The 24,865-nt window shown below is 49.0% G+C and overlaps 1 protein-coding gene and 2 long non-coding RNA genes across 2 annotated transcripts; all 3 read right to left on the reverse strand.

The window, feature by feature from the left end:
- The window catches only part of LOC140693565 (uncharacterized), a 545,747-nt gene that overhangs the window by 145,819 nt on the left and 375,063 nt on the right, over window positions 1-24,865 (reverse strand).
- LOC140693579 (uncharacterized) lies at window positions 7,492-14,482 on the reverse strand. Its single transcript, XR_012069343.1, has 7 exons — window positions 14,287-14,482; window positions 12,428-12,556; window positions 11,952-12,084; window positions 11,511-11,564; window positions 11,040-11,234; window positions 9,162-9,271; window positions 7,492-7,766 (listed from the first exon to the last, which is right to left on the reverse strand). It is a non-coding gene; the product is annotated as an uncharacterized lncRNA (long non-coding RNA).
- On the reverse strand, window positions 19,456-21,984 carry LOC140693582 (uncharacterized). The gene is made up of 3 exons (XR_012069346.1): window positions 21,786-21,984; window positions 20,077-20,193; window positions 19,456-19,658 (listed from the first exon to the last, which is right to left on the reverse strand). It is a non-coding gene; the product is annotated as an uncharacterized lncRNA (long non-coding RNA).

Genomic DNA, 24,865 nt, shown 5'->3' on the forward strand with positions numbered 1-24,865 from the left:
TTATGGTTTGGAGGCTGAGGCTTTCAAGGTCAATGTATCTGGGAGAGGATTGCCAGCTCGAAGATGGCTGTCTTCCCACTATCTTCATGGCCCAGAGAGGAGAGAGAAGCAAGCACTTTGGGGCCCTGTATAAGAACACTAATACCATTCATGAGGGCTCTACTCTCATGACCTCATTTTATCCTACTAATCACCTCCCAAAGGCCCCGCATCCCTATATCATCACCCTGGGAGATGAGGTTTCGACATATGGATTTTGAGGGGATGCATTCAGTCCACACATCGGCTAACTCTCCCAAACATGCAGTCATCAAACCTGTAGCTAATTTCAAAATAATGTTTATATCTCTCTGCCCATTTCCATTCCTACATCTACTAACACTGAAGCCCTGCTACATTTTATTTCTTATTTTCCTTGTAGAGGTTTAATTGATTCCTCTAACTCCAAGGATTCGCTCACTCCAGTCTGCTTGACAGCCCTGCCAGGTAGGTCTTCCTTAAAACACCTTCCCCCTTCACCTGGTTGTTTTTTAGGTGTAAATGTCAGAATTCTCTCCACACCCCATCCTAGACCTTTAATCCCTTACACTACCGCTCACTATGTTATTTTCCTATTACCACTGTAACAAATTCCATTAAGCTTAATAGCTTAAACCAGCACAGACTTATTAGCTTATGGCTGTGGATGTCAGAGATCCAACACAGTTCTCATTGGGATAAATTCAAGATACCAGCAGGGTTCCTTCCTTCTAGAGGGTCTAGAAGAGAATGTTTCCTTTTTTTTTCCAGTTTACAGAGGTCACCCACCTTCCTTAGCTTGTGCCCCTCAACTTCCTCCATTTTCATGGTCAGCAGCCTTTCTGAACATTGCTCCATCGCTACACCTCCCTCTGATTTTAAACTCAGCTGGGAAATATCCTCCATTTTAAGGACCCCTGTGATTACATTCAGCCCACCTGGACAATCCAGACTACTCACCCTATTGTCTCATCTCAGGATCCCCTTGTCCCATCCCACTCAGGCAGTATGTATGTGGCTGTGACATTCACCTTGTGTAACATTTCCTCATGAGCAATTTATGGTTCAAGGCACTTATAAGTGACTTTTTGTTTTTCTTCCTTATCCTTTCTACATTCAGTTTGTCTGGTGAGATTATATGAATCCTTTTTATTTGTGCCCCTGCACTAATCTATAATAATGTATCATGGGTTTAAAGGCTAACTAATAGACAATTTAGGAGACAGAAATCCTCTAAGATTTTTAATCCTAAAATATCTGTCATCCCTTTTGCCATGTACAGTAACATGTCACAGGTGGCTACCCTGTGGCCGGGGAGGGACATGATTCTGCCATCACACTCCCCTCATTCTCACCAATGTGCTGATCAACTAACCAAGGATCTATGCTCTCCAATTCACTCACTTCCTCCTCCTTTCCATTGACTATCCTGTTCCCACCGCTTCCTTCATTCACCACATCAGGATTTCATGACCACATTCTCCCCTAAATGAAATGGGTATCTTGCATCTAATGTCTGACAGCTGTTCTTATTGTATATGCACACACTGACCTACACATAATCCCGTCCATCTCTTTATTTTCCTAGAATCTTCCAGAAGAATCAGTTCCATGTTGATGATGATGATACTGACAATGATGACAGGGGCCTCTCAAGGATTCTGATAAAGAGGGAATTGATAAAGGGAGGGAATCATTGCAAAATTGCCCCAGAAACAGGCTTAAAGGTAAATAACTCTTATAGTGTTTAATGAAATTGACTAATATTTAACTATTTTTAAGACTTTATATCACTGAATTTAAAATTTTAACGGGAATTTTCATTCACCACTAACCAAGATTCAACTCTGGGACCAAAATTTAAGGGTTTCTGTCTTCTAAAAAATTGTCCACTAGCCTTTTAAACACGTGATCCTTTTAAAAAGTTTAGTGCTGGGCTGAAAATAAGCAGGATTCATATAATCTCACGAGACACAGTGAATGTGGAAAGACTAAGAAATAAAAACAAAAAGCCATTCATAACGTCTTGAACTTTACGTTGCTCACAGGAGAAAATGTTTGCCAATGTGTGTGTCACATCAACATGACGACTGAGTGGGATGGGGAAGCTGATCTTCCTCATCAGTCATTTATGCTGATTTGTTAGATGCCAAAACAGTTTCCTCATTGAAATTGCTTCTAACAAGTATGGAAGAATTTAGGTTCTACCAAAAGCAGGCTAAATATTTTCCCCTGCTTTCAGGTCTCTGGACTGAATGTCCCCACAAGAAGGACATGGTTATGTTTCATAGGGAAGTCTTCCTGAGAAGCAACAGGCTTTTCTAGGGCAGAACTGCAGGGCCCCCCATGGAGGGCTGGAGGAGGTCTAGAGGGGACACTGGAAAAACAGCAGGAGTGAATTCAGATACTGCTGCTCAGGTCGCCAAAGACAGCATTGCTATCTCTAAGGATATGACATTCTCCCAAATTTTCCATGAGTGAAGGAGCCTGTGAACACTAAGCAGGTTGTTAAGACACAGCAGCACATAATTTGCGTGACAACACAATTAGAGTATGATTTGATATTTGGAAAATAACTAGCCCATTGTTCTTTGAAACTGCAGCAGTAGCAATAGAAATAAAAAAGACTGAGCCGTCTTGGAGACAACAATCAATAAACAATTCTAAATCTGCAGAATTCCTTGACAATATTCAAGCAATGAGCTAGATGTGTGCTGCAGATACCTCTTACTGCAGGGCTCACTCCTGCAAAGCATAGAACTAGTTTCTCAGCACACAGAGGGAACCAAGTCAAGATTCCTAATCTTTTGAGATTTACTAAATTGCTGGAAAGGTCAGACAAGTACATACAGGCAAATATGATTAAATGTAATCAAATAATATCAAATGTGATTTGAGCACAGACGAAAGAGAAATTCCTTTCACCTGGGATCTAGAGAGACTTCTTCAGAAAATGTGGCTTTGGAGACGGCCAAAGACATGGGTGGAATTTTGGCAGAACAGGATGTAAGGAATTTAAAAACTTATTCTATAATTCATATAAAAATTCAAAGGATCCCAAAAATCCAAAACAACTTTGAACAAGAAAAACAAAGTTGGAAGACTTGCAGTATCTGATTTTCAAACTTTTTTTATAAAGCTACAGTAATCAGAAATTATGGTGTTGGTGTAAAACAGAAAAATAGAATAATGGAACACAATAGAATGTTCAGAACTAAACCAAGACTTATACAGACAATTGATTCTCAAAAAGGATGCTGTGGAGAAAGGATCTTTTCAGCATGTAGTGCTGGAACAATTAGATCGTGATACGCAAAAAAAAAAAAATGAACTTTGATCCACACCTCACAAAATATACCAAATTTACCTCAAAATGGATCATAGATCTTAATAGGAAATCTAAAACTATAAAACAGCTAGGAGAACAAGCATAGGCTTAAGCTTTATGGCCTTGGGTTTGGCAAATTTTTCTTTGCTATGACACCAAAAGTATCATCTATTTTAAAAAGAAACTGATAGAGTGAACTTTATGAACATGAAGACTCTTCAATGCTCTTCTAAACACTGCTAAGCAAATGAAAAGACAAGCCATAGACAGAAGCTATTTGCAGATCATATATCTGATAAAGTTCTCTCATTGTATCTGATCCAGAATAAAGAGGTCTCAAAATTCAATAATAATTCAAACACCTGAATGAATGAGGCCAGAAAACACACTTCAGTAAAGATATCCAGATGGATAATAAGCATATGAAAAGATGCTGATTAAAGGTGTCATTAGTCATTAGAGAAATACTTTTAAAAACCACAGTGAGATACTAGTTCACATACATACTAGAATGAATACAGTTAGAAAGACTGACCTTACAAGGTGCTGGCAAGGAAGTAGAGCAACCAGAACTGATACACACCACGAGGAATTTACAATAGTACAACCATTTTGGAAAAGTCTTTAACAGATTCTTTTAAAAAGGTAAACACCTGTGTACCATATAATCCAGACATTCCTCATCTGGTGCTTTAGAAAGGAAAAGCATATGTCCATACAAAGACTTGTAACCAAATATTCACTGCTATTTTATTTATAATAGCACAAGTTGTAAATAACCCATGCATCCATCAAGAAGTAAATGCAGAAAGAAATGATGGTCTATACAAACACTGCTCACAATAAACTCTTCAGTAAAATCTCAGCACTAAACAATACTCTACTATAAGACAAACAAGCTATTAATACAGCAACACAGATGATTCTCAAAATAATTACACTGAATGAAAGAAGTCAGACAACATAGAGTAGATACTGCATGAATCCATTCATATAAGGATCTTGAAAATGCAAACCAATATGTTGTGATAGAAAGCAGATCAATGGTTCCCAGGAGAAGAGACGGGGAGGGAGGGAGGGACAACAAAAGTCAGGAGAGAAGCTTTGTGGGTGATGGGTATGTTCACTGTCTTGAGTGTGGTCATGGTTCCTTGGGGATATACTTACGTCAAAACGTATTAAGCTGTACACTTTAAACGTGTGAAAATTATTTTGCCAAGTATACCTCAAAGCTGTTTTAAGAAAAAAGGCACTTTAGTCCTGATCCACCTCAGCGCCTGATTGGAGTGACATGATCAGTCCCTCACACTGTCTGCCTAACGGGAAGGTAGAAAAGCTCTCACAGAAGATAACATGGATTTTTCATTTGCAATGTCTGCCATGTAATAAAGAATTTCTAGACATGCAACATGTCCAGACTATATGACAGATAACATGAGAATAAGGAGCATTAGACAAAGGATGCAAACCCCATGTGATGTAGGCATCAGAGTTACCAATAAAGGCTATAAAATACTTTTAATATATTCAAGAAAATAAGGAAATGATGGGACAATAGATAACAGGGTAGAGACTTTCACCAGAGAAATATACTGGAATGTATTTTTAGGAAAAATCAAACTGATACTCTAGAACTGAAGCTTTCAGCTCTGGAAACAGGTAAACAGAGCTAATTAGGATCCCTTTTAAGTAAAACTTTCAGTAATTCTGGGTAAAATATAACAACAAATTAACACAGAGCTAACTATGGAGAGAGAAGTTCCCTGATGACAATACAAAGAGGACACTTAAAGCCCAGAGTGGTCATCTTGTGAGCTGATGCCACCGCACCCTGGAGGGAAGGGGTTTTCATCTGCACATAAATAGGGATACAATGTCCATGTAGGAAAAAGGGTCCATACCAGATGTAGAAGACTCTTCCTCTATATCTATATAGTCAGAGACAGAGATGTAAAGTGGCAGCAGAGGTCACAGTGACACAGGGCCCTGGGCCAAGGAGTGTGAGCACCTCTGCAAGCTGGGAAAGGTAGGATGACGAATCCCTCCCAAGAGCCTCGGTGTGGAACTTAGCCTTGGCCACTCGTTGGTTTTACCCACTGACATTGACTTTGCACTACTGCACCCTAGAACAGTGAGAAGATGAATGTGTATTGCTTTAAGCCACTGAGTCTGTGGTCCTTTGTTACAACAGCAATAGGAAAGGAACTCAGGAACCAATATGAACTTGAACCACAGGCTGCCTGCTGTGCTGGCAGGAAGTCCTTTGTCTCTGATCCTGGGGGAGTGTCCTGTCCTCTGGCAGCATCCACAAACTACCTCATGCTAACTTGGCAGTTTGCAGAGGGTTAAATCTTATCCCTGCACAGTTCTTGATATTTAGTTAATAAAAATGATGGTGTCATCATGGGTATTTTTCCATCTTTTAAATACCCTTCAGTCTTCTAATAAAGCTACTTCTAATTAAGAGACCGTGTAAATAGTTTTCAATCTTCATAATAAATAACTGTGGTTTTATCTGGTTACTTAAATTATGAATAATAATGTTCACATTTGTAAAAGTTATTAAAATCAACATTGTTTAATGAAAATATCATTTCTTTTCACATGAACATGTATTAACTACAAGAAATGTTCCATGCTTTCTTCTACGATTTACTGTTAGAGCCTTAAAGAATAATATTTTCCTCAAAAGATATTACGGCAAAGGGATTTCTTTTGGTGGAACTGTTCCGGCATCAAATCTGGTGCATGTCTCAGGCCACTGGCAACATAGAGATGATAGAAATTAGGAGGCATTATAAACACAGAATCATTTTTAAAGGAATTAAAAAAACTGGATGTGTGTAAACAAAGAATCAGAGAATATTCTGGTGAAATAAATGTATTTTTCAGCTTAAGCAAGACATGGGGTGAATAAATCTGAAATGAAAAACCACCCAGAGATTAGCAGCGAGTCATGCATGCAGTGTGAATGATCAAAACCAAGTTGTTTCCAAACCAGTGTGCAGGCTTGATGCCTTCATGAATCAAATCTGTGTGGCACCAGGCCACCTCGAATACATGTTGATGAGGTATTTATAAGCCCTTCACCATCCCAAATCAAAGCCCACGCACGAGCCACAAGACCATCACCTACACATTTGGAAAACACACAACATGGTGAATAGCACTTTTCTTGTTCAGTAGCCGGTGGCAGCGAACTGTCAGCAGACAGAGATACAGGGACACAGAGGCACCTCCCCTCACTCAGCTGATAAACTTCCGTGCATCCCTGGGGACAGGATTGTCATAAAATGCACCATGGATTGATTCTCCTCCTAGGAAAGGAACCGTAGTGCTGTCATTAGGTTTGAGCAGGGGTGGGTGGAGGATCTCAGAAGAGTTGTTTCAGCACACCAATAGAATTCTTGGCCACCGTGACCACGAAAGACAAGTCCCCTGCCATCCCGGTAGGCACTTGGGCTCCTGACAAAAGCTGGGCTCAGTAAAGGGTTGAGTAGAAGGCACAGACCTGAGGGATGCCCCAGCAATAGGCAGGAGGTAGGGCCTGGTTTATACTGCTCTGGGTGTATCCCAGACTCATCCGAATACGAAATCAGAAATTTGCAAAACAGCAGAGCTGGGGTGGATCATCTACTCCAGACTCCTCACCTTACAGTTAAAAGGGTGGCAACCCTGACAGGCAAAGCAACGTGCTAAAGGCAGAGCGTGGAAGTGGCAGTGCCAGATGAAACGCAGCGTGCAACCCCCGTTCAAGGCCGCTGACTCTGACGACGGGGCCAAGGTTTCCAATGAGGAGAATAAGACAGTGTAAATACTTTGTTCCCCCTAAAACCCCAAATGTTTTTTAAAGGCACAAAAACTCACCTTAACTAGATCTCTTCTGAGGGGGCTCTCTTCTGCTTCTTCGTCTTTCTGTCTCCATTTCCCTCTCTCAGACACAAACACATTCAGTTTTGTGAAAGGGGACTTCCTTCCATACAAAGACAGACTTCACATCTTCAGAAAGATACCTGAGAAAGCACGTTTCTCAATTCAAGTCTTTGTGTGAGTTCTGGGCAACTGGCTTATTTTCTAGAACAATCGGTAGTTACAAAATCAGGAAATCATCTTCCACAAAGGCAGAGTTCTGGTCCGTGTTGATAAAGTTGGGGATGTCACATTTCATGAGTCTGTTCGGCTCCTCCTCTGGCCACCTGCTGCATCTGATGGCTTCCTGGAGCCGAATAACACTGTAAAGGGCTATGGTAGCGATACCAGCTTTGGCCTTGTCCAAGTGGTCCACTTCATTGATGTAGCAGTGAAAGAGGGACCTAGATTCGTCATTGCACTGCCAGAGAACACCTTGGGCAGCAGCGGTCTTCCAAAGTCTGACACAAAGCTGTTGAGTCTAAATCTCTTCTCGGGAGACTCTGCATTGCTACAAAGAAAACCAAAATAAAATATCGTTCACAGTGTAGCTCGGTGACCTGAAGAATCATAGTTTTTGCCATCTACTGAGAGTAAATCCCTGCACAGAGCATGCTGACATGCACTGGAATTGAAAGACATCACTTCTGAACACATACAATTAAACCCAAGGCAAAAGTCTAAAGTGAGGGCCCATGGACCATCCTAAAAAGACATCGTTCCCTGAGAATCCTCAATATTGGTGCCTCGCACACCAGTGTTTCTCCGTGGGACACTCAGATCTCTTCATCAGGATTCGTTAAAGTGCTTCTTAAAATGCAGAATTCTGGGGTGCACACCCTCAGAGTCTCCAGAGGTAGCGACTGGTAGTCTGTATTTTCATAGCCACCAGGATAACTAAACATGCTCAGGTTTAGCACCGCAGTCTACATCGGGTCACCTGAGCATCGACAATTCTGTCTCACGGGATGGGGGGTGCCATGTGTGTCAGGGTGCTGTCCTACCCATGTGTCTCCCCTGATTCTCAGAACTGACAGTGCTGCCCCATTGGGCACGAAATACCACCGTTTCACAATGCATACGCAGGGCGCCCGACTGAAAAACAATCAGTGATAGGAGAGGGGACAAAACTCAGCTTCCTGTTACCTTGTTTCACTTACTGTGGGACGAGTGATCAATTCAAGGGTAATAAACCAGTGAATGAGTGAATAACATGACTCGCGTTAGTCCCACGAGTGCCTGGAAGAGCAAGCCTGTGCACATTGAGAACCATAACAGCCCATCTACTTAAATGTCATCCTCCACAGATATATGTAAAGGTTACTTCCACCCAGGCAGTGACTCCAGAAGGGCAAGAATCATGTATGAACACACTCTCAAATCCAGAACAGAACCTGACAACAATTAGGCTCTGGAGTCTGTGTTTAGCGAGTGTGGAATCTCAGTGATTCCAGCTCTTACACCTTGCCTTCCCATCCCACCACACACGATATGGCCCTTATGTCCAGTTCTCCCGGGGCTGGGGCCACGGAACCCATTTATAGGACTGGAAGAATCTGATCATTTAAACCATCCCCCAGATTATCATCAAGAGTCACCTGCATTTCAGGGATCAGTAATCCCAGAAGCTTTGCAGTTCAGGCAGCTGAGGGATTTTTATATCAGCTCTGTCTTCTACTGTGACTGCCTGGGTGACATCAGACAAGGAACTCTGAAAAGCCTGAACTTTTCCTTTCAGGAATAATCTAATTAACAAATCTCGTTGACCACTCAACAAATGTGATGTGAAGATCAATAATTTACACAGGAGTACAACATTCACTAGGTCGTGGATTTAGAATCAGAGGAAAATCATTTTAGAAAGATTGACAGAATGTAGCTTTAATGCGAATTTAAGTATTCTTACCTTTCAGTAAATCATCTTCCCCTACTTATCACTTCACCCAAGTTTAAAAGATGTCTGAGAACAGGGATGAGTGTGTCAGCAATCTGAGACCCAATAACCTAAAATGTCACCTAGGAAAAAGAGGGGAGTAACACATTTTTAAAAAGCATGGTGAGGATGGCGGGGCCATCCCCAACCCCAGACTAAGAAGCTCTGAGTAATAGCTTTCCTGCCTGCCTGGGGCATCAGCTGATGTGAAAATCCACCCAGAAACCTCACTGTCCAGCAGCTCTTCCATAACACAGGCTACACTTTCTCAGAATTAAGAATTGCGTCCAGTAACCACTTCGCTGAAGAATAAAGACAAAGGAGAACAAGAGAGTTCTGCCCCTCCCAAGGGAGAGCCCAGAACTCGGGCTGCATGCACTGCGCCCACCTCCCTGGAGAAGAATAAACTGGAGAAGGGCGTTCTGCGAAACTGCTGCAGCAAAGGTTGAGATGGGAACAAATTGACCAGCTGGCCAGGGACAGCCCCCTCCGTCGCTACCTTGGCGGCTGCCTCAGCCCTCTCAGCCCATCCTGCCCACCTCCGGTGGCTAAGCTGTCAGAGAAATTGCTTTGCGACCTGGAGCAACAGAGGCTGCCCTCAGGCCAATCTGCGGAAAAGATGGGAGCTAAACCCCCAGCTCCCGAGCGGCAGGCTCCATACCCCCGCCAACACCCCGACGCCCCCGCACCCTACCGCAACCCCGGGGAAATATGACCCGAAGAAGTGTGACCTGGGAACGAGGGGCAGCAGAGGCCGCCCCCACGTCAGGCCTGCAGAGAGATGGGAGCTTATCCTCCAGCTCTCCAGGGGCAGCCCCTGTCCTCTCCACCTCCTGATCTCACCGCGCCCACCTTCCAGGAGCAATCAGACCAGGTGTGGGGTGTCAGGCGAATCTTGCGCCAGAGAGGACGTCCCCAGGCCAGGTCAGGGGAGAGGAGAAGAAGTGGCCCCATTAGGCGGGGCAGCCGGCCGTCGCAACTGCCTCTGCCCCTCGACCACATCGGGCCCGTCTCCCAGGAGCAAGCTGACCTGGAGACGGGCATCCGGCTTCTTGGGCAGCAGAGGACGCCCCCAGGATTGGTCACGGGGAAGAGGAGAGCAAATTGACAGGCTCCGCGCTGCAGGTCTTCTACCCCCGCCATCGCCACCCCCGCACCTTAAAGGCACCGCCCAGGGCGCCCCTCCCCCAGCAGGCTGAGTGGGACAGGTGCGTCTGGTGACCTGGGGCAGGAGAGGCCACTCCCACACCAGGCCATCGGGGAGACGGGAGCCAATCCACCAGCTCCCCAAGGCAGCCCCTACCCCCGCAGCAGCCACCACTCTTGCCCATGACCTCACAGTGGCCTTCTCTAGGGAGCAGGCTGACCTGGAGATGGACGTCCGACGAACTTGGGACAACAGGGACCGCCCCCAGGGCAAACCATGGGGGGAAGTGGGAGCAAATGGACAAGTTCCATGGGAAAACCTGCCGCTGCTGCCACCACCCCCAAAGTACCAAGTCCAACTCCCGGGGTCAGGCCGACTAGGACACACGCGTCTCATAACACAGGGCAACAGCGACCGCCCCCAGGACAAGACGCGGGGAAGATGGGAGCAAATGGTCCGCTCCCCCGCTGCAGGCCCCCGACCACCGCCACCCCTGCACCCTGACTACCCTGCCTCCCGCCCCCAGCAGGCAAAGTGGGACAGGGGTGTCCCGGGACCTGGAGCAGCAGAGGCCGCCTTCAGGCCACGCGGTGCAGACATGGAGCTAATCCACAATCTCCTCCGGGGCAGCCTCCCTATGCCTGCAGCCACCACCTTACCAGCCCCCTGACCGCACTGCACCCATCTCCCAGGAGCAAGCTCACCTGGAGTCGGACCTCAGGCAAATCTCCGGCGGCAGACGTCGCCCCCAAGCCAGGCCGTGGGGGAGAGAAGAAATGGAGCAACTCCCTGGAACACATCCCCTGCCCCTGCCGCCTCCGCCGCCGCCTCCCAGGAGCAAGTTCATCTGGAGACCCGCGTCCCGCCTCTAGGGCAGCAGAAGCCGCCCCTGGCTCCGCCTCCGGGGAGAGCGGAGCGAATTGATCGGCTCCCCCGCGGCAGCCTCCCTCCCCCCGTGGGTCCCGCACCTTAACGGCCCCGCCCCCACTCCGCACTCAGCAAGCTGAGTGGGACAGGAGTGTCCGGCGACCTGGGGAAGAAGAGGCCGCTCCCAGGCCCAGCAGCCGGGACAAGGCAGCTATTCCACCCGTTCACCAGGGGTAGACCCGCTCCGCCCCTCTGCCGCTGCCACCGCCCTCTGACCTAACCGCCCCACCTACCAGGAGCAAGCTTACCTGGAGTGCAACATTTGGTGAATCTCCGGCGGCCAAGCCCCACCCCAGGCCAGGCTGCAGGGAAGAGAAGAAATCGATCGGCTTGCCCGGGCAGCCTCCCAACCGCCACCGCCGCCGCCGCCGCCCAAAAGCATTGCAATAGCCTACCGGGGTCAGGCTGACTGCAAGGATGTGCACTTGCCTTCTAATCCTGGCCAGGTCCCTGAGCACCTCCCTGCATCCCTACACTCCCTGCACCTCTGCACCCCTGCTACTCTCTGCAATTCTGCATCCCTCCTCCCCCACATCCCCTGAAATGCCTGCGCCCTCCACAGCCCCTGCACCCCTGTCACCAGTTACACTTTTGCGCTGCTTACACTCCTGCACCCCTGCATGTCCCACACACCACCTCTTGGGCCTTTGGCAGAGCCTCTGCTGTTAGACCAATGCACAGTGACTCACTCTTTGCCAGTATATGATGCATCAGTGGACGTCAGGGGTTGCCTGCAGGAAGGTACATGTTCCCGGTCACTAGCCTGGGCCACTAGGGTGATCTCTGTGAGGTCACCCAGGACGGGTTCAGAGATGCTGTTCTCTGGGAAGAGAGGAGTTGAAACCGGTCTTGAGGGCAGAGCTGTGCTCACCAGGCCGTCCACGCTTCATGTTTTACACAGGGCTTCGGAGAAGTGAAATGGATCCGGCCAAGTAATACCGGCCTGCTGTGAGCCCACCTCAGTCCTGGGCTCTGAGTCAGACCGACTGGCTCCCTCAATCAGGGCCCAGTTTGGGCACCTGAATGGTCCCTTTGAGGCATCCCAACAGTTCTCAGGATGAAGTCTGGCTGCTTCCACCCCATGGCCCTCCCTCCTACTGTGCTGGCCTCAGGAAGGTTCCTTATATGGGGAAGAAGGCAGCCCACACCCTACCCCACCCCTCACCTTTCTCTAACCCAGGCTGGTGCTCTCTCTGCCCCTCAGAGTCTGGGAAGCCATCCCTCTTCAGTTATGTCCCTTCTGAGATGGACTTGCTTCCACTCAATTCTAGGCGAGGATGCACCATGGAATGCACTGGGTAAGAGAACCAAAATAAATAATTTCTTCTGTGAGGTTGTCTGTTTATCTGCTGGGGCTGGGCTGTGTGTAGTTTGCTACAGCTATTGGTGTGAGAGGCTAAAACAGCCTGTGTGTCCTTGTTTTCATCTCCCCGCTGTCTTTGGGTTTTCCCTAGACACTCCTGAGACATTTACTTCTGTTAGTATTATTCCTGTTATTACACACGGGCCCTACTGACATGGAGGTAAGGTGTTGGGGGAGCGGGACAGAGCAGGGCATCTGCAGTCCTGTGATTAGTTCTCATTGAGCCTGTGCCCTGAGCTGTGACCTCCACAAGTGTGTCTCTTTCCCCCCACCCCAATTTGGGTGACACAGAAGGGATTTCCCTTCTCCCAGGTTGGTTAGGCTCTGGTAAAATAATTTCTCATTAAAAAAACAAACAAAAAACAACTTCCCCCAATGAAACAGAATGTTCTGGGTGTATTTCAATACAGTTATTTTCTCCTCTCCAGGCAGGAAGCATGAGGAGTTATCCTCTGACCTTCATTCTGAGAACAGGACACGGTCCTGGATGTAAAATACATGAAAAAGAGCATGGGGCCCCTCTGACTGGCCCCCTGGAGTTGTCACACTCTGATTTCCCCACACTGAGCCTCCTGCTGGCCTCAGGGACCTGTTAAATCTGCGTGCCCCCGGGGTTCTTACAAAAGCAGGTTCTGCCTTGGGAGCTGTGACTCTCCAAGCCTGCCCGCTGTTCCCTTTGCAACCTCTCTGGGTTGGAAGCAGCTTTCCCCCTCAGTCTTCTGGGATCTAAGAAGAGCAGTGGGTTTGCAGCTCCCTCAGATTTGGTGTTATTTTCAGGACAGGAGGAAGAACTTCTGAGCTCCACACGAGCTGGACCAGAGGCTGGAATCCTCCCTTCCTCTGCCACCGTGCAATCAGTGGCTGTGGTTCTAGCCGAGTTTCTGAAGATGTGGACTTAAACACACATATCCCAGCCCTCACAGGAGCACACAGTCCCATAAATCCCCCTAGTTTCCACTGGTAACTATGGAGCCGATGGGGACACGGGTTTCGGGACCACAGAGGCCTGACTGCACGACTTGCTCCGTGGCCTATTTACGTGGTTGCTCCGGGCCTTGTCTGAAGTGGCTTGCTTACCACACCTGGTACGTGGGAAACACAAAATAAGTACTAGAACCTTCACTTTTTCTCCCTCCAGGGCCTTCAAACGTAGAAAGTAATAAGTGAACTCAGACAGCCTAGTCACCACAATGAGGTCCGTCCAGCCTGGCTCTCCTGAGTGATGGGCACTGACTTGCACCTTAACTCGGAACAGTAGGGGAACTGCCTTCCTCTAACTGGGCCTCTCCCCACACCAGGCACGCCCGCAGCTCAAACGGGGCCAGCTCCCCCACTGAGGTGTGTGCTGGTGGCTTCAGTGTGACCTGGCCCTGCCGGGACATGAACCTGCAGTGAGTGAGGTGGAGGGTCGGGTGGAGGGGGGTCCCTTCTGGGGTGGCAGGGGGCCCGGTAGCACCCCTCCCAGCCTGGTGCCTGGGGCTCCCTAACACCTCCTACAGCTCCTGGGTTGGCTCCGGTCCTGGCCACTCCACACACCCTCCCAGTATCTTTTCATTATGTCCCTTTTCTGCTTTTATCAGCGAGAAGTGGCTTCTGTTGCTTGTTCAGTGAAACAGTACATCGGGAAACCAGACTACTTCTAACATCAGTAAAATACCAACCTCGGTCAGCTCGCCGGGCAGACCGTGAAGCACAAAGGCCTGAACAGGGCTGTGCGAACGGCTTACGTGAAGGGTCCTCAGCATCTGTCTTCAGAGATACAGAAGCTGATGGTTCAGGTAAAACCTCAGGGTGGGATTGAGGAATCCAAAGCTGGTTGGTTTCAAAGGCTAACTGGTCAGACCAGACCCCTGAGCTGTGGTCAGAAGCCTGGCTCAACGTCACGCAGACTCAGCGCCCTAAGTGCCGGGTGGGGCTGGTGCTGTTCCCTTTGCAGGCTCTCGTTGGGGATTCACTGTAGCCCCTTAAATACAGCAGAAATTCCAGCCCCATTAGCCCCCACCCTGAGTGTTCCATGACACAAATCCCGGGAGTGTTTAATTTTCATCTTTGTTTAGGAGGATGAAGGTGGTTCAAGAGAAGACATAAATTCACACTTAGTGACACAAGGTCACAGCCAGTACTTCCTCCACGGAGAGCTATGTGCTCCCACAGTGGTGGCTGGGGGCTGGGCAGAGACCCTCTGCTGGTCCCAGAGGGACTCGCTCCTCTGGCCACAACTCATGGGTTGGACAGCAGATCCAGAGGGTGACAGAGCATCTTTCCTGGGAATTTGGAACTGACACATAGAAATCAAGTTCACTCATCTGGAGTTTGGCGGAGGGGAGGGGCGGTGGTTGGAAATCAAATGAAACCAGAGCATGAGAGACACTTAGAAGTGAAAGAGCGAGAGACAGAGAGACTGAGCTTGTGAGAGCAAATAGTCAGAAAGAAGGCAAACAATCAGGGGACAGAGGAATTCCAGCTCCTGACTGTCTAGTCTGTCCCAGCCCATCAATGACCCCGTGAGATGTTTAATAACATTCCAGTTTTGCAGATTAGGAAACAGGCTGAAAGAGGTGGGGGCTGGGTTTGGGTGCACAGTTAATTCAATTGCCACTGGACCCCACACTTCCCATTGCCTGAAGGCACCCTAATCCTCACTGGGACCCCTGTGGTCCCCTGACAGCCCAGCACCCTGATCAAAGGGACCCTGCGGGAGTGGGAACCCCTCTTGAGTGTGGAGAGTTCCCTGCCCCGAGATGCCATGCATCAGCAAGCTCCCGCTCACCCCAGGTTAACATCAGCCCAGCTCTACAGTCTCCCAACCTGCTTCCCTCCCTGCCAGGCACCCCCAACCTTACCACCGAGTGTACTGCAGGAATTCAGGCACAGGGATGCCCAAATCAACACGATCCCACCGGCTATAGAAACAGCAGACTCCCAGCCCCACCTGGGTTGCGAGGGGACAGAAGGTGTCCTCAACTTTCATGTGTCTAAAACAATCTTCTTCAGCTGGAGGTTCTAGAGAAAAATAAAAGGTCCAAAACATAGTTCGGTGAGGAATTCCTCCAAGGACCTGACTCCAGTGTCTACAACCATGTGTACCTACCCCCGGAATTGGGGTGAAGGTGGATTATTGATCAGCACAACCCCTGGTGGCCCAGCTCCTTGGCTTGGCTGCCCAGAGGGGGCTGGGGGAATGGGTAAGGCCAGGGCACTCAGGAAAAGCACAGAGGACCTGACCTCTCCCTTCTGCACTCGTAAACCCTTTCCCAAATCTCAAGGCATTGGACAGAGATCCGCCACAATAATGAGATGCTCCCATCTCTTCACTCACTCCTGTCGGTTCACTTACATGCTGAGCATCCACTGGGTCCCAGGACAAGACACATAGAATGGCTGATGGGACAGGCTTGGTCCTTCCCCCTGGAACCTGTTCAATCTGATCAAAGAATGATCACTCATAAAGAGTTTCTCAAAATTATACAGAGACCAAAGACCAACTGCAGAGTGAACCAAATTTAAAAATATATATGAAGATCCCCCAGTCTCCCCGCCTAAGGTTAACAGCATAAAGCAAAAAATTCTTGCCTTTAATCACCAGGGAAGTTGTCACCCCCTCTCAGGTGGAAAGGAGAGTTATTCTTTGAGCACGTCACAGAAGTGCTCCATCGGATTGGACCAGGGCATCTACATTCATTCAGCAAATGTGTATAAGCTCCTACTACATACGGGAATCTCCTAACTAGACCGTTCCCAAGGCTCTCGGGCTTTATCAGTCAACAAAATAGACATGACTCCCCATCACTGGGGGCTCAGAATTTTAGCAGAGGAAACAGGCATCATGTTGGGGTAGCAAGAGTTTGGATAAATTTTTAAAAAAGAGTGATATGAGCAAACTCGGGTGATGGCGGTGGGGTGGGAGGCAGGCAGGAGAGAATAAGGCAATCCTGGCAGATCTCACGGAGTAATGAACTTGAAGCAGAATAGATCCGGAGGAAGAAGGAAGAGCCGGAGCCAGAGGCCCCCAGAGTGAAGGGGAGAGTGTGGGCAGAGAGGCAGAGCACGCCGGGTCCTGAGGCCTTTGTGACGACTTTGGCTCCTAATGACATGGTGACCCGTTTAGTGAGTTTTGAGTGGAGGGGTGATGTAGTCCAACTTATGCTTTTGTGTTTGTGTTTTTTGGGGGGAAGTAATTTATTTATTTTAATGAATGTGCTGGTGATTGAACCCAGGATCTCAAGCATGCTAAGCATGCGCCCTACCACTGAGCAACACCCACCACCCCCAATGTATGTTTTTACAGGCTCCCTCTGATTCTGTGTGGATGAGAGATTGTAGGAAAGCAAAGATGGAAACAGAAGGCTATTGGTATCCAGGAAAGGCTGAAGGTGGCTCTTAGGAGGGCGGGGAGCAGAGAGCAGGTATTTAATTAAGACAGAATATCCAGAATTTTCTAACAAGCTGGATTTGCTGTCTGTGAGTGTAAAAGAAAGAGAGAGAAAGGACATGGTTCCAACATCTGGGCCTGGACAATGGGAGGGATGTCCTCTCCGGATGGGAAAGGGGATGGGAAAAGGTGGGGCTGAGCAGGTGGAAAGGGGCTGGTATCAGCTCAGTTCTTCAATGTCATGGTTAAGGGGTGTGTTACATATTGCCACAGAAGTGCCTAATAGGTAGAGGAATCTGTTTTCTTTTTCTTTTTAACATTTAAAAAATATAATTAAACATATTAATTGTATTATGTGAATGATTTGGGAATTTTGTTTCATGCCAAGTTATATGTTATATATAGCCAAATGGAGCATATATCAAAAAGGGGAGAAATGAGGGCTTTCACATAAACTGACTGTCCGTAACGTAGGTAAAATTTCAATAAAACCAGTCTTCAGGGCAAAAACCTCATCTCGGTGTTACATAAAAATAAATGAAAAACGACTATGTTGATGTACCATTATTTCATGTTACATAATAGCCCCAAACTAACAGTGTTTAACTATGAGGCTTGTAGAAATACTATTCGCTTTATTCACATAAATACAGAAGTGCAGAAATGTTCTAAGGTAGAATTAGCATCTTAGTGGAAATAATACATATTTGAGCATTTTACATGATATATATGTACTGATTCAAAATTTGGAAAAGTAATTTCATAGTAGAACATATGTATGAATGTGAAAGCAAGATGAATGAAAGGAAAAGAATGTGATGTGAGTCTCAGGGATAAAGGCTCAGATGGAAAGGGGAAATCAGGGAATTTTGGAGAAATCGAGAAATTGATGGCATGCCAATTTCCAAGGCTGGGTTGCTTCCACCAAAGGAATAGCAGAGAGAGAGAGGAGAGGCCCAGGAACCCACCCTGGGGAACACCCACAGTATATGTTTGGAAAAAACAGGAGACATTGGCAAAGGACCAGCCAGCAGGCCAAAAGCAGAAACAGACAGAGAGATGGGCTGGAGGTTGAGTGAAGCAGGAACACGGGGTAGGAGGGATGGAAGAGCTGGGTCAAATGCTGCCGAGGGGCCAAGCATGATGAGGAGTCAAAATTGACCACTATATTTAGCAACATGGGGTCACTGATGGCCTTGACAGGGCAGTTTCCATAGAGCGAGGGATCAGGCGAAAAGCCAGAATGGGTGTAAAAGGGGATGGCTCAAGAGAAGATGCAGACAGTGAGTTTAAACAACTCCTTAAAGATTTGCTGCAAAGACACAGGGTGGCAATTGGTGGGGGTGAATAAGGGTCAAGGAGTGCTGTTGGTTTAAGAGGATGGACGTTTATATACTGATGGTGCCAACTAGCAGGAGAACAATATAGATGAGGCAGTGAAAGAGAGGATGGTTTTGGGAGTGAAAACCCAGAGAAGATGGGAGGGATGGGGCCTCGGGGACTTTTGGAGGAACTGGCTTTCGATGCCACTTTTAATAAGCGGTAGGGCACCGAGAGTGAGGTCACAGACATCAGAAGGCGAGCGGATGCGCTGGGAGTTGCTTGTGAAATTTCTCTTCTGTTGGCTTGTTTGCTTGTTCAAAGTAGAAAACTAACCTTACCAGCTGAGGAACAAGGAGGAAGAAAGAGTTACTGGAGCCATGAGCAGAAGATAAGAAAGAGCCTTCCAGGGAGAATGGGACAGTAAAAAGGGCAGGGGGAGGCGGGGGAGTGCGCTCCCAGAAAGTTACATTTTCCCTTTGACGTCCCCAAATGTGTGACGTGTTATTACCCTTCCTGCTGTCTACAAAATAAAAATTAATTATGGTTCAGAGGAAATGCTATTTCATTCTAAGAGGCTGCCTGTTTCTCAGGAATGGTCATCTTAAACTGCAAATATTACAAACAATGTTGAAAAGATGAACCTGTGTACCTAAAATCCCCTATTTTCTATTAATCTGTTTACTACTTAGTTCCCCTATCAATAACACATAACAAATACTGCCATGATGGAGGTACATCGATGCTTAAAAGGAAATGAGATCTGTATCCTTTTGCTAAATTCCATGGCTTCCTTAATATGCAGTTCCACTTGGAATTTAGGAATGTCTGGTATAAGAAGTGAGAAACAGTTTGAGAAAATCCCGACTCAGAATTATACATCACAACCACATCTCACAAGTATATAGAGCCGTAAAAAAGTTTAAAAGCAAAACTCCATAACTACTCTTAAAGACCTTTGCAAACCTGGGCCTGCCAAGATGTTTCCAAACTGGAAAGGAACTCCAATCTCTTGCCTGGTACCGGACCAGAGGCTGGCCAGCCTTTTCTGTAAAAGCAAGAGAGTAAATATTTTCAGTTTTGCAGATCATTTTGTTGTAACCATGCAGGTAGGCAATAAGAAAGCTAAGAGCACTGGGAGATAGGAAACAAACGGGCATGCCCACACTCTCCCTTCCACTCAGGGCAGCTTCTCTGTGGTGGGGAGCTTTGCCACAATCACTTGCTTCTTTTTTCCATTGGTTTCTTTGTTTCCACCTTACTGCTCGAGCTCAGAACTTCAGGTGGGCCTGGTCCTTCAGCATCCATGCAGAGAAGGCTGAGCGGGGTTGGGAACCCCACCTGATGGAGAAGAGAGATTACTGGGAGGGACATTGTGGAGGCCACCATGACACGAGACAATCACACCTTCCGGGGTGAAAGGGAACGAAGACAAGGGAAGGACACAGTAGTGGGACCCCTAGGTCGCCTGCCAGGCTTGTTCTCCCTCCACGGCAACCATGGGGGCCTGGGGGGTGTTGGGCTTCAGCTACGGTGATTAGGATGAAGGGACTCAATATAAAGGACCCTCCAACTCCTCACTAGGTTCCAAACGCAGCCCCTCTAAGTCCACCCTCTGAGTTTCTGGAACTCTGCTGGAAGAATACATGAGCAGGCCAGAACCAGAGCCCAAGCCAAACATGACAGGGGCTCGTGGGGCTGTAACCCCATGCTCAGTGGTCGGGGACTCCTTGCAAATCTGCAGAAATCCCTGTTCCACCTCATTCCTGGGAGAAACCCCAGATCTCCTCCTGCTCTGTCTGTTCTTCTCTTGAGGCTATTGTCCTGGAGGGATGCTGAGTCCTTGAACCTGGTCCTCCAAACGTACATAAGCAGCCTGTTCAATAAAACAAATTATGCACTTTTTCACATTTGCCAGTTTTTTGATTCCAGAAAGGCTGTGGGACTCATTCTCACAGTCTCCTGTGCCCCCACCACATGGTGGCCCTCTGCTCATGTAAACACGATTTCCCACAACTGCACCCTGCCTCCCAGCTTGTCAGAGGGGAGTGTCCCACAAAGACACAGGTGTTTGTGAGGATCCTGTCCCCCAGCAGAAAGCCTGCTCCTGGAGCCACGGACAGGGATCTGGCCTCCTAAGCCGCTCAGCTCTAATTCAAAGCCTAAAGTGGAGGCCCCGAATATTGCTGAATGACTTTCTGAATCACCTGGACTGGAGGGGACTGATTTTCTTTCCAGGAATGGAGGTAGCGCAGCCTCCATTTTCAGGGCTGACCTTGACGATGGATCTAGTTCCCCCGACTGCACCGCAGGAAGGAGTGGCCCTTCCATCCCACAGGTTGGAGACCCAACCCAAGGGAGTACTGAAGCAGTGCATTGCTGCCAGGTCCAGCATCCCTGCAGAGTGGCCTCTGCCCTTGAATGACCCCCTTCCCAGGGCCTTTCTTGCCCGGACACCACCACACCCCAGGCTGTGCCAGAGCTCTGGGGCTCTGCGTGTCCAGGGCACACAGGTGGCACCTGAGCCAGGTGTCCCCTGGGCCTCAAGGGAGAGAGGTCTGCTTCTGCATCAGGGGAAGGTGACCCCACAAGGCTGGCAGGACACTCTCAATATGGACCTCCAGGAGCCCTGGGAGCAGTTTCCCTGCAGGTGTTAAGAGCCATCATCAGGAGGGCAGGGCCCTCTTTGTGCAGACCATTCAGCAGTGCTGGGCCCACGTGCTGACCTCAGAAATCTACATGCCCCCAGGATACCCCAGGCAACCTCACAACTTCGTCACTTGGTGACCTGGGTACCACGAGCTCCTTGGCCATCCCATGAGGGTGGTCCTTGCAGGCATGGTCTCCAGGTTCTCCCGTTGAGAAATCCCCCTGGGTTTCTGTGGTCACAGAGCAGACACCAGAAGATTCTAGTCCTGCAGTGACCCCCACAGCAGTCAGCTCCCCTGTGCATGTCCAGGGACAAATGACAGCAATTTATTGCCCGGTACCATGATGAACAAGGGGGTGGGATTCCATACTAAGTTCAGGATCCTGGTAACTCACTCTGCACCCCAAAAAGCTTCCATGAGAAATGTGTGTATTGGGATGTCTGTGCCCCTAGAAGAGCTGTTCCTGAGGGTTCCTGGGACCCTCCAGCCCCTCTCAAGGTTCTCAGATCCTGGGTCTAAATTTCTATCTGCCTCTTTTGGTGTACGGCCACCTGTGTCTCGTGGTCATGGGTCACTTTATTGCATGACTTGGCATGTTCTTAGTGCTCGTCCTCCACCCCTGCACTAGACTCCCAAGATGTTCCCACTGACCCTTGGCTCCCTGGGTGGCTCAGGGGGCCCTAAGTCTGCACCCTTCACTCTCCTCCTCTACCCCCACCTCTGGGGCCACCCCTAGGTGGACTTGGAGGTGTTTGTAAATGAGTCTTACACAAGGACATGTCTGGACAAAGCAGGACCCCACCCCCGGAAAACTCACCTGCTCCCTTCTCAGAAGAGGACCCCACAGCCCCACATTGCCTCCCAGGGGTCTACTCAGGACACAGTCCCCCAGTTCTGGGCAAGGGGTCTCCCTGGAATCCTTGCTTCCAGGAAGAGTCTCTCTGTCCTTCTTCAGAGTTTAGAGGTGTTCCCATGTCCCTGACCACCAAGATGCCCAGCACAGTCCCTTCAGTGACCTGGAGAGACAAGTAACTTATGTGGCCACAGGTCTCACAGGACACACCTGCTGGGACCCCAGGCTAAAGGGCTGTCCTTCTGCCTTCTCAGGTGTGGCTCCCATGGTAACTTTTTGCAGGGGGCCCAAACGGGGAGTGTGGCCCAAAGCAGTTCATGGGGCTCTCTGGGTAGGGAAGACTTGGGCCAGGTGGCCTTGCCTGGTTTCCCTGCTGGGCCACTCTGAAAACCCCCGCTCCTCTGGCTGTGGCTGGAGGCCCCTCAAACCTCAGGGCGGGGCTCTTTCTCTCAGCCTCCACTGACTCCAAAGCCACGCTGGTGCTGGCGAGGGGAAAGAGCTTTCTTGCCTTCTTTTGGCCAAGTTGCCACAGGTGGATGCTGCGGGGAGCTGGAGAGAGAGGTAGCACTTGCTCAGATGTGAGTGGTTAAGCAATTTGACACCCTGTCAACTAGCCTTAAACATTGGAATGAGGTCTTTCCCGGTAAAGCTGGAAGTTACTTTCAGTAAGTTGTCTAAAGATTTCTTTTTTTTTTCCACTTAAAGACTCATAAAACCTCTCCCAGGTCATTCCTGGTATGGACCATTATCCAGGGATCAATCAGGAAATGCAGGAGGAGAGGGGTGGGTGTGGGGGAGAGGGGAGGTTAGATCAGAGCCCACGGAGAGGAGATGCCCCTCCCAGGAGCCTCACACTGGGCAGTGGCTTCTGGCATCCAGCTCTCCTGTTCTCAGGCCCATTCCATCTGCGGGGTTTTCCAAAAACATAATGGTGGAAGGGCCATGGAGGACACCTAGAACTTCCAGAATAGACAGGGGGAGCAGAGTTACCATGCTGGCCCTGGGTTTGGAGACAGACCTGCAGTGGAGACCACAGGCTTCTGAGAAGCCAGTTTCGAAATAAAGGCAGTATGCACTGGAATACCCGGCTCGAGAGAGTGCTTCATCATAGACATGTAATTTACATAGTTCTCACCACTAAATTCTGTGTTCCCAACACGCTACATGAATGACGGCTTCAACACACATTCATCTCTGAGATGTGAAAAAGTGTAGAGCCGCTCTTTCATCCTGCATAATGGGCATGGCTACACTTAAGAACACTTACCAAGATTTCTCAGCAAGAGCCAATTTCGAAATAAAGGCAGTTTGTGCAGGAAAACCCTGTTGGAGTGAGGGCTTCCCCATACACATGTAAGTTATAGAGTTCCCCTCACCATGAAACGCTGTTCCCAACATGCTACATGCATGAAGGCTTCGACACACATTCAGTTCTAAGCTGTTAGCATGTGGAGAGCCGCTCTTTCATTCAGCACAAAAGGCATGGTTACACCCAGGAAGATTTACCCAGATTTCTCAGCTGCTTCCTTCAGCCAGATTCAAAATAAAGGCAGTTTGTGCAGGAAAACCCTGTTGGAGTGAGGGCTTCCCCATACACATGTAAGTTATAGAGTTCCCCTCACCATGAAACGCTGTTCCCAACATGCTACATGCATGAAGGCTTCGACACACATTCAGTTCTAAGCTGTTAGCATGTGGAGAGCCGCTCTTTCATTCAGCACAAAAGGCATGGTTACACCCAGGAAGATTTACCCAGATTTCTCAGCTGCTTCCTTCAGCCAGATTCAAAATAAAGGCAGTTTGTGCTGGGAAAGCCTGTTGGAGCGTGTTCAGAGCTGTTTCGGGCTCTGTCCCAGCTGGAGGGTGCAAAGCCCAACCTCCAGAAAGAGGGACCAGGACCCCACCCGCCAGGTGGTGTTGCCTTTGTAGGGGAACAGTGATCTTTGGGTAAGATATATTGCGGCTCTCTCTAAAAACTGCTTTGACTTAAGTTTGCATCCTAGTCACCAGTTCCAGGACAACAGAAAAGGCATACCCTACATCCCTTTGCACTCAACTCTTCCCAAAAGAGCAAATATTTGTCCATGAAAATACCAGCTGCTCTTCTAAGGCCCACTAAATACCCAGCAGTGTGGGCGGTGCACTCTTGATCAGGGACAGGTGGAGAGGGAACAGCGGTCCTCCAGCAGGCTTGGCCTGGTGTGGCAGCTGCGCTGTGGGTGCGTGGTGGGGAGGGAATGCAGGGAATCCTGTTTGAGGGGCCTCTGTGCACGCCTGCATTATAGTCTGAGGTTTCATACAAAGGCTCCAGGCATCCTAACTGGTCAGATACAGCCCCCACCCTTGGGCTGGAACCACCAGGAGATAAGTACCTGTAACAGGGACGGTGCCTGGTGTGGGGAGAGGTCATGGGACCCTCCGGGGGCAGGGGCGGTGGTGCTGGGGAAGGCAGGGGATGCAGTGAAGGGTGGAGGGAGCAGGGTCCTTTGCTTGGGGGTGCGAGTTCTTTGGGAGACCACAGGGAATGGCACACATCATCCCCACCCTATACCCCAAATTCCTAGCCCCGCCAACACAGGGGCTGCTCTGCACCCTCTCAACGTGGCTCTCCTGTAAGACCGCACCCAACCAGGCATCTGGCACCCTGCCCTACCTCCCCTCTTGGGACAGATCCCGTCTTCTTGGAAACTGCCTAGCAGCGCGTATTCAAGGCCGGCAGCCGGCCTGGCGGATCTGCACTTCAGGTGCCCTACCTGGCCAGCCGTGCCTGCCTGGGCTCAGTCCTCTATCTTGCCCACCGGTAGCCTGGGTCCACTTCCGGTGCAAGCGGAGGCCGCGGAGCCCAGGCTGAGCCCCGCACACAGACAGGTGAGGGTGCCCCCGCCCCGCTGCCCCGCCGCCCCGCCCACTGTTGGCAGCATTGCCCCAGCCTCCGGCCGGTGCCACCTGCAGCTGAGGACCTCCGCGCGGCCCCGCCCGCCCCGGCCCCACCCAGCTGCCCCATAAGCCTCCCCCCACCCCCGTCCTGGCCGCGCCCTTGCTCC

The sequence above is a fragment of the Vicugna pacos genome, unplaced genomic scaffold (genome assembly GCF_048564905.1).
Source record: "Vicugna pacos unplaced genomic scaffold, VicPac4 scaffold_19, whole genome shotgun sequence".
NCBI lineage: Eukaryota > Metazoa > Chordata > Mammalia > Artiodactyla > Camelidae > Vicugna > Vicugna pacos.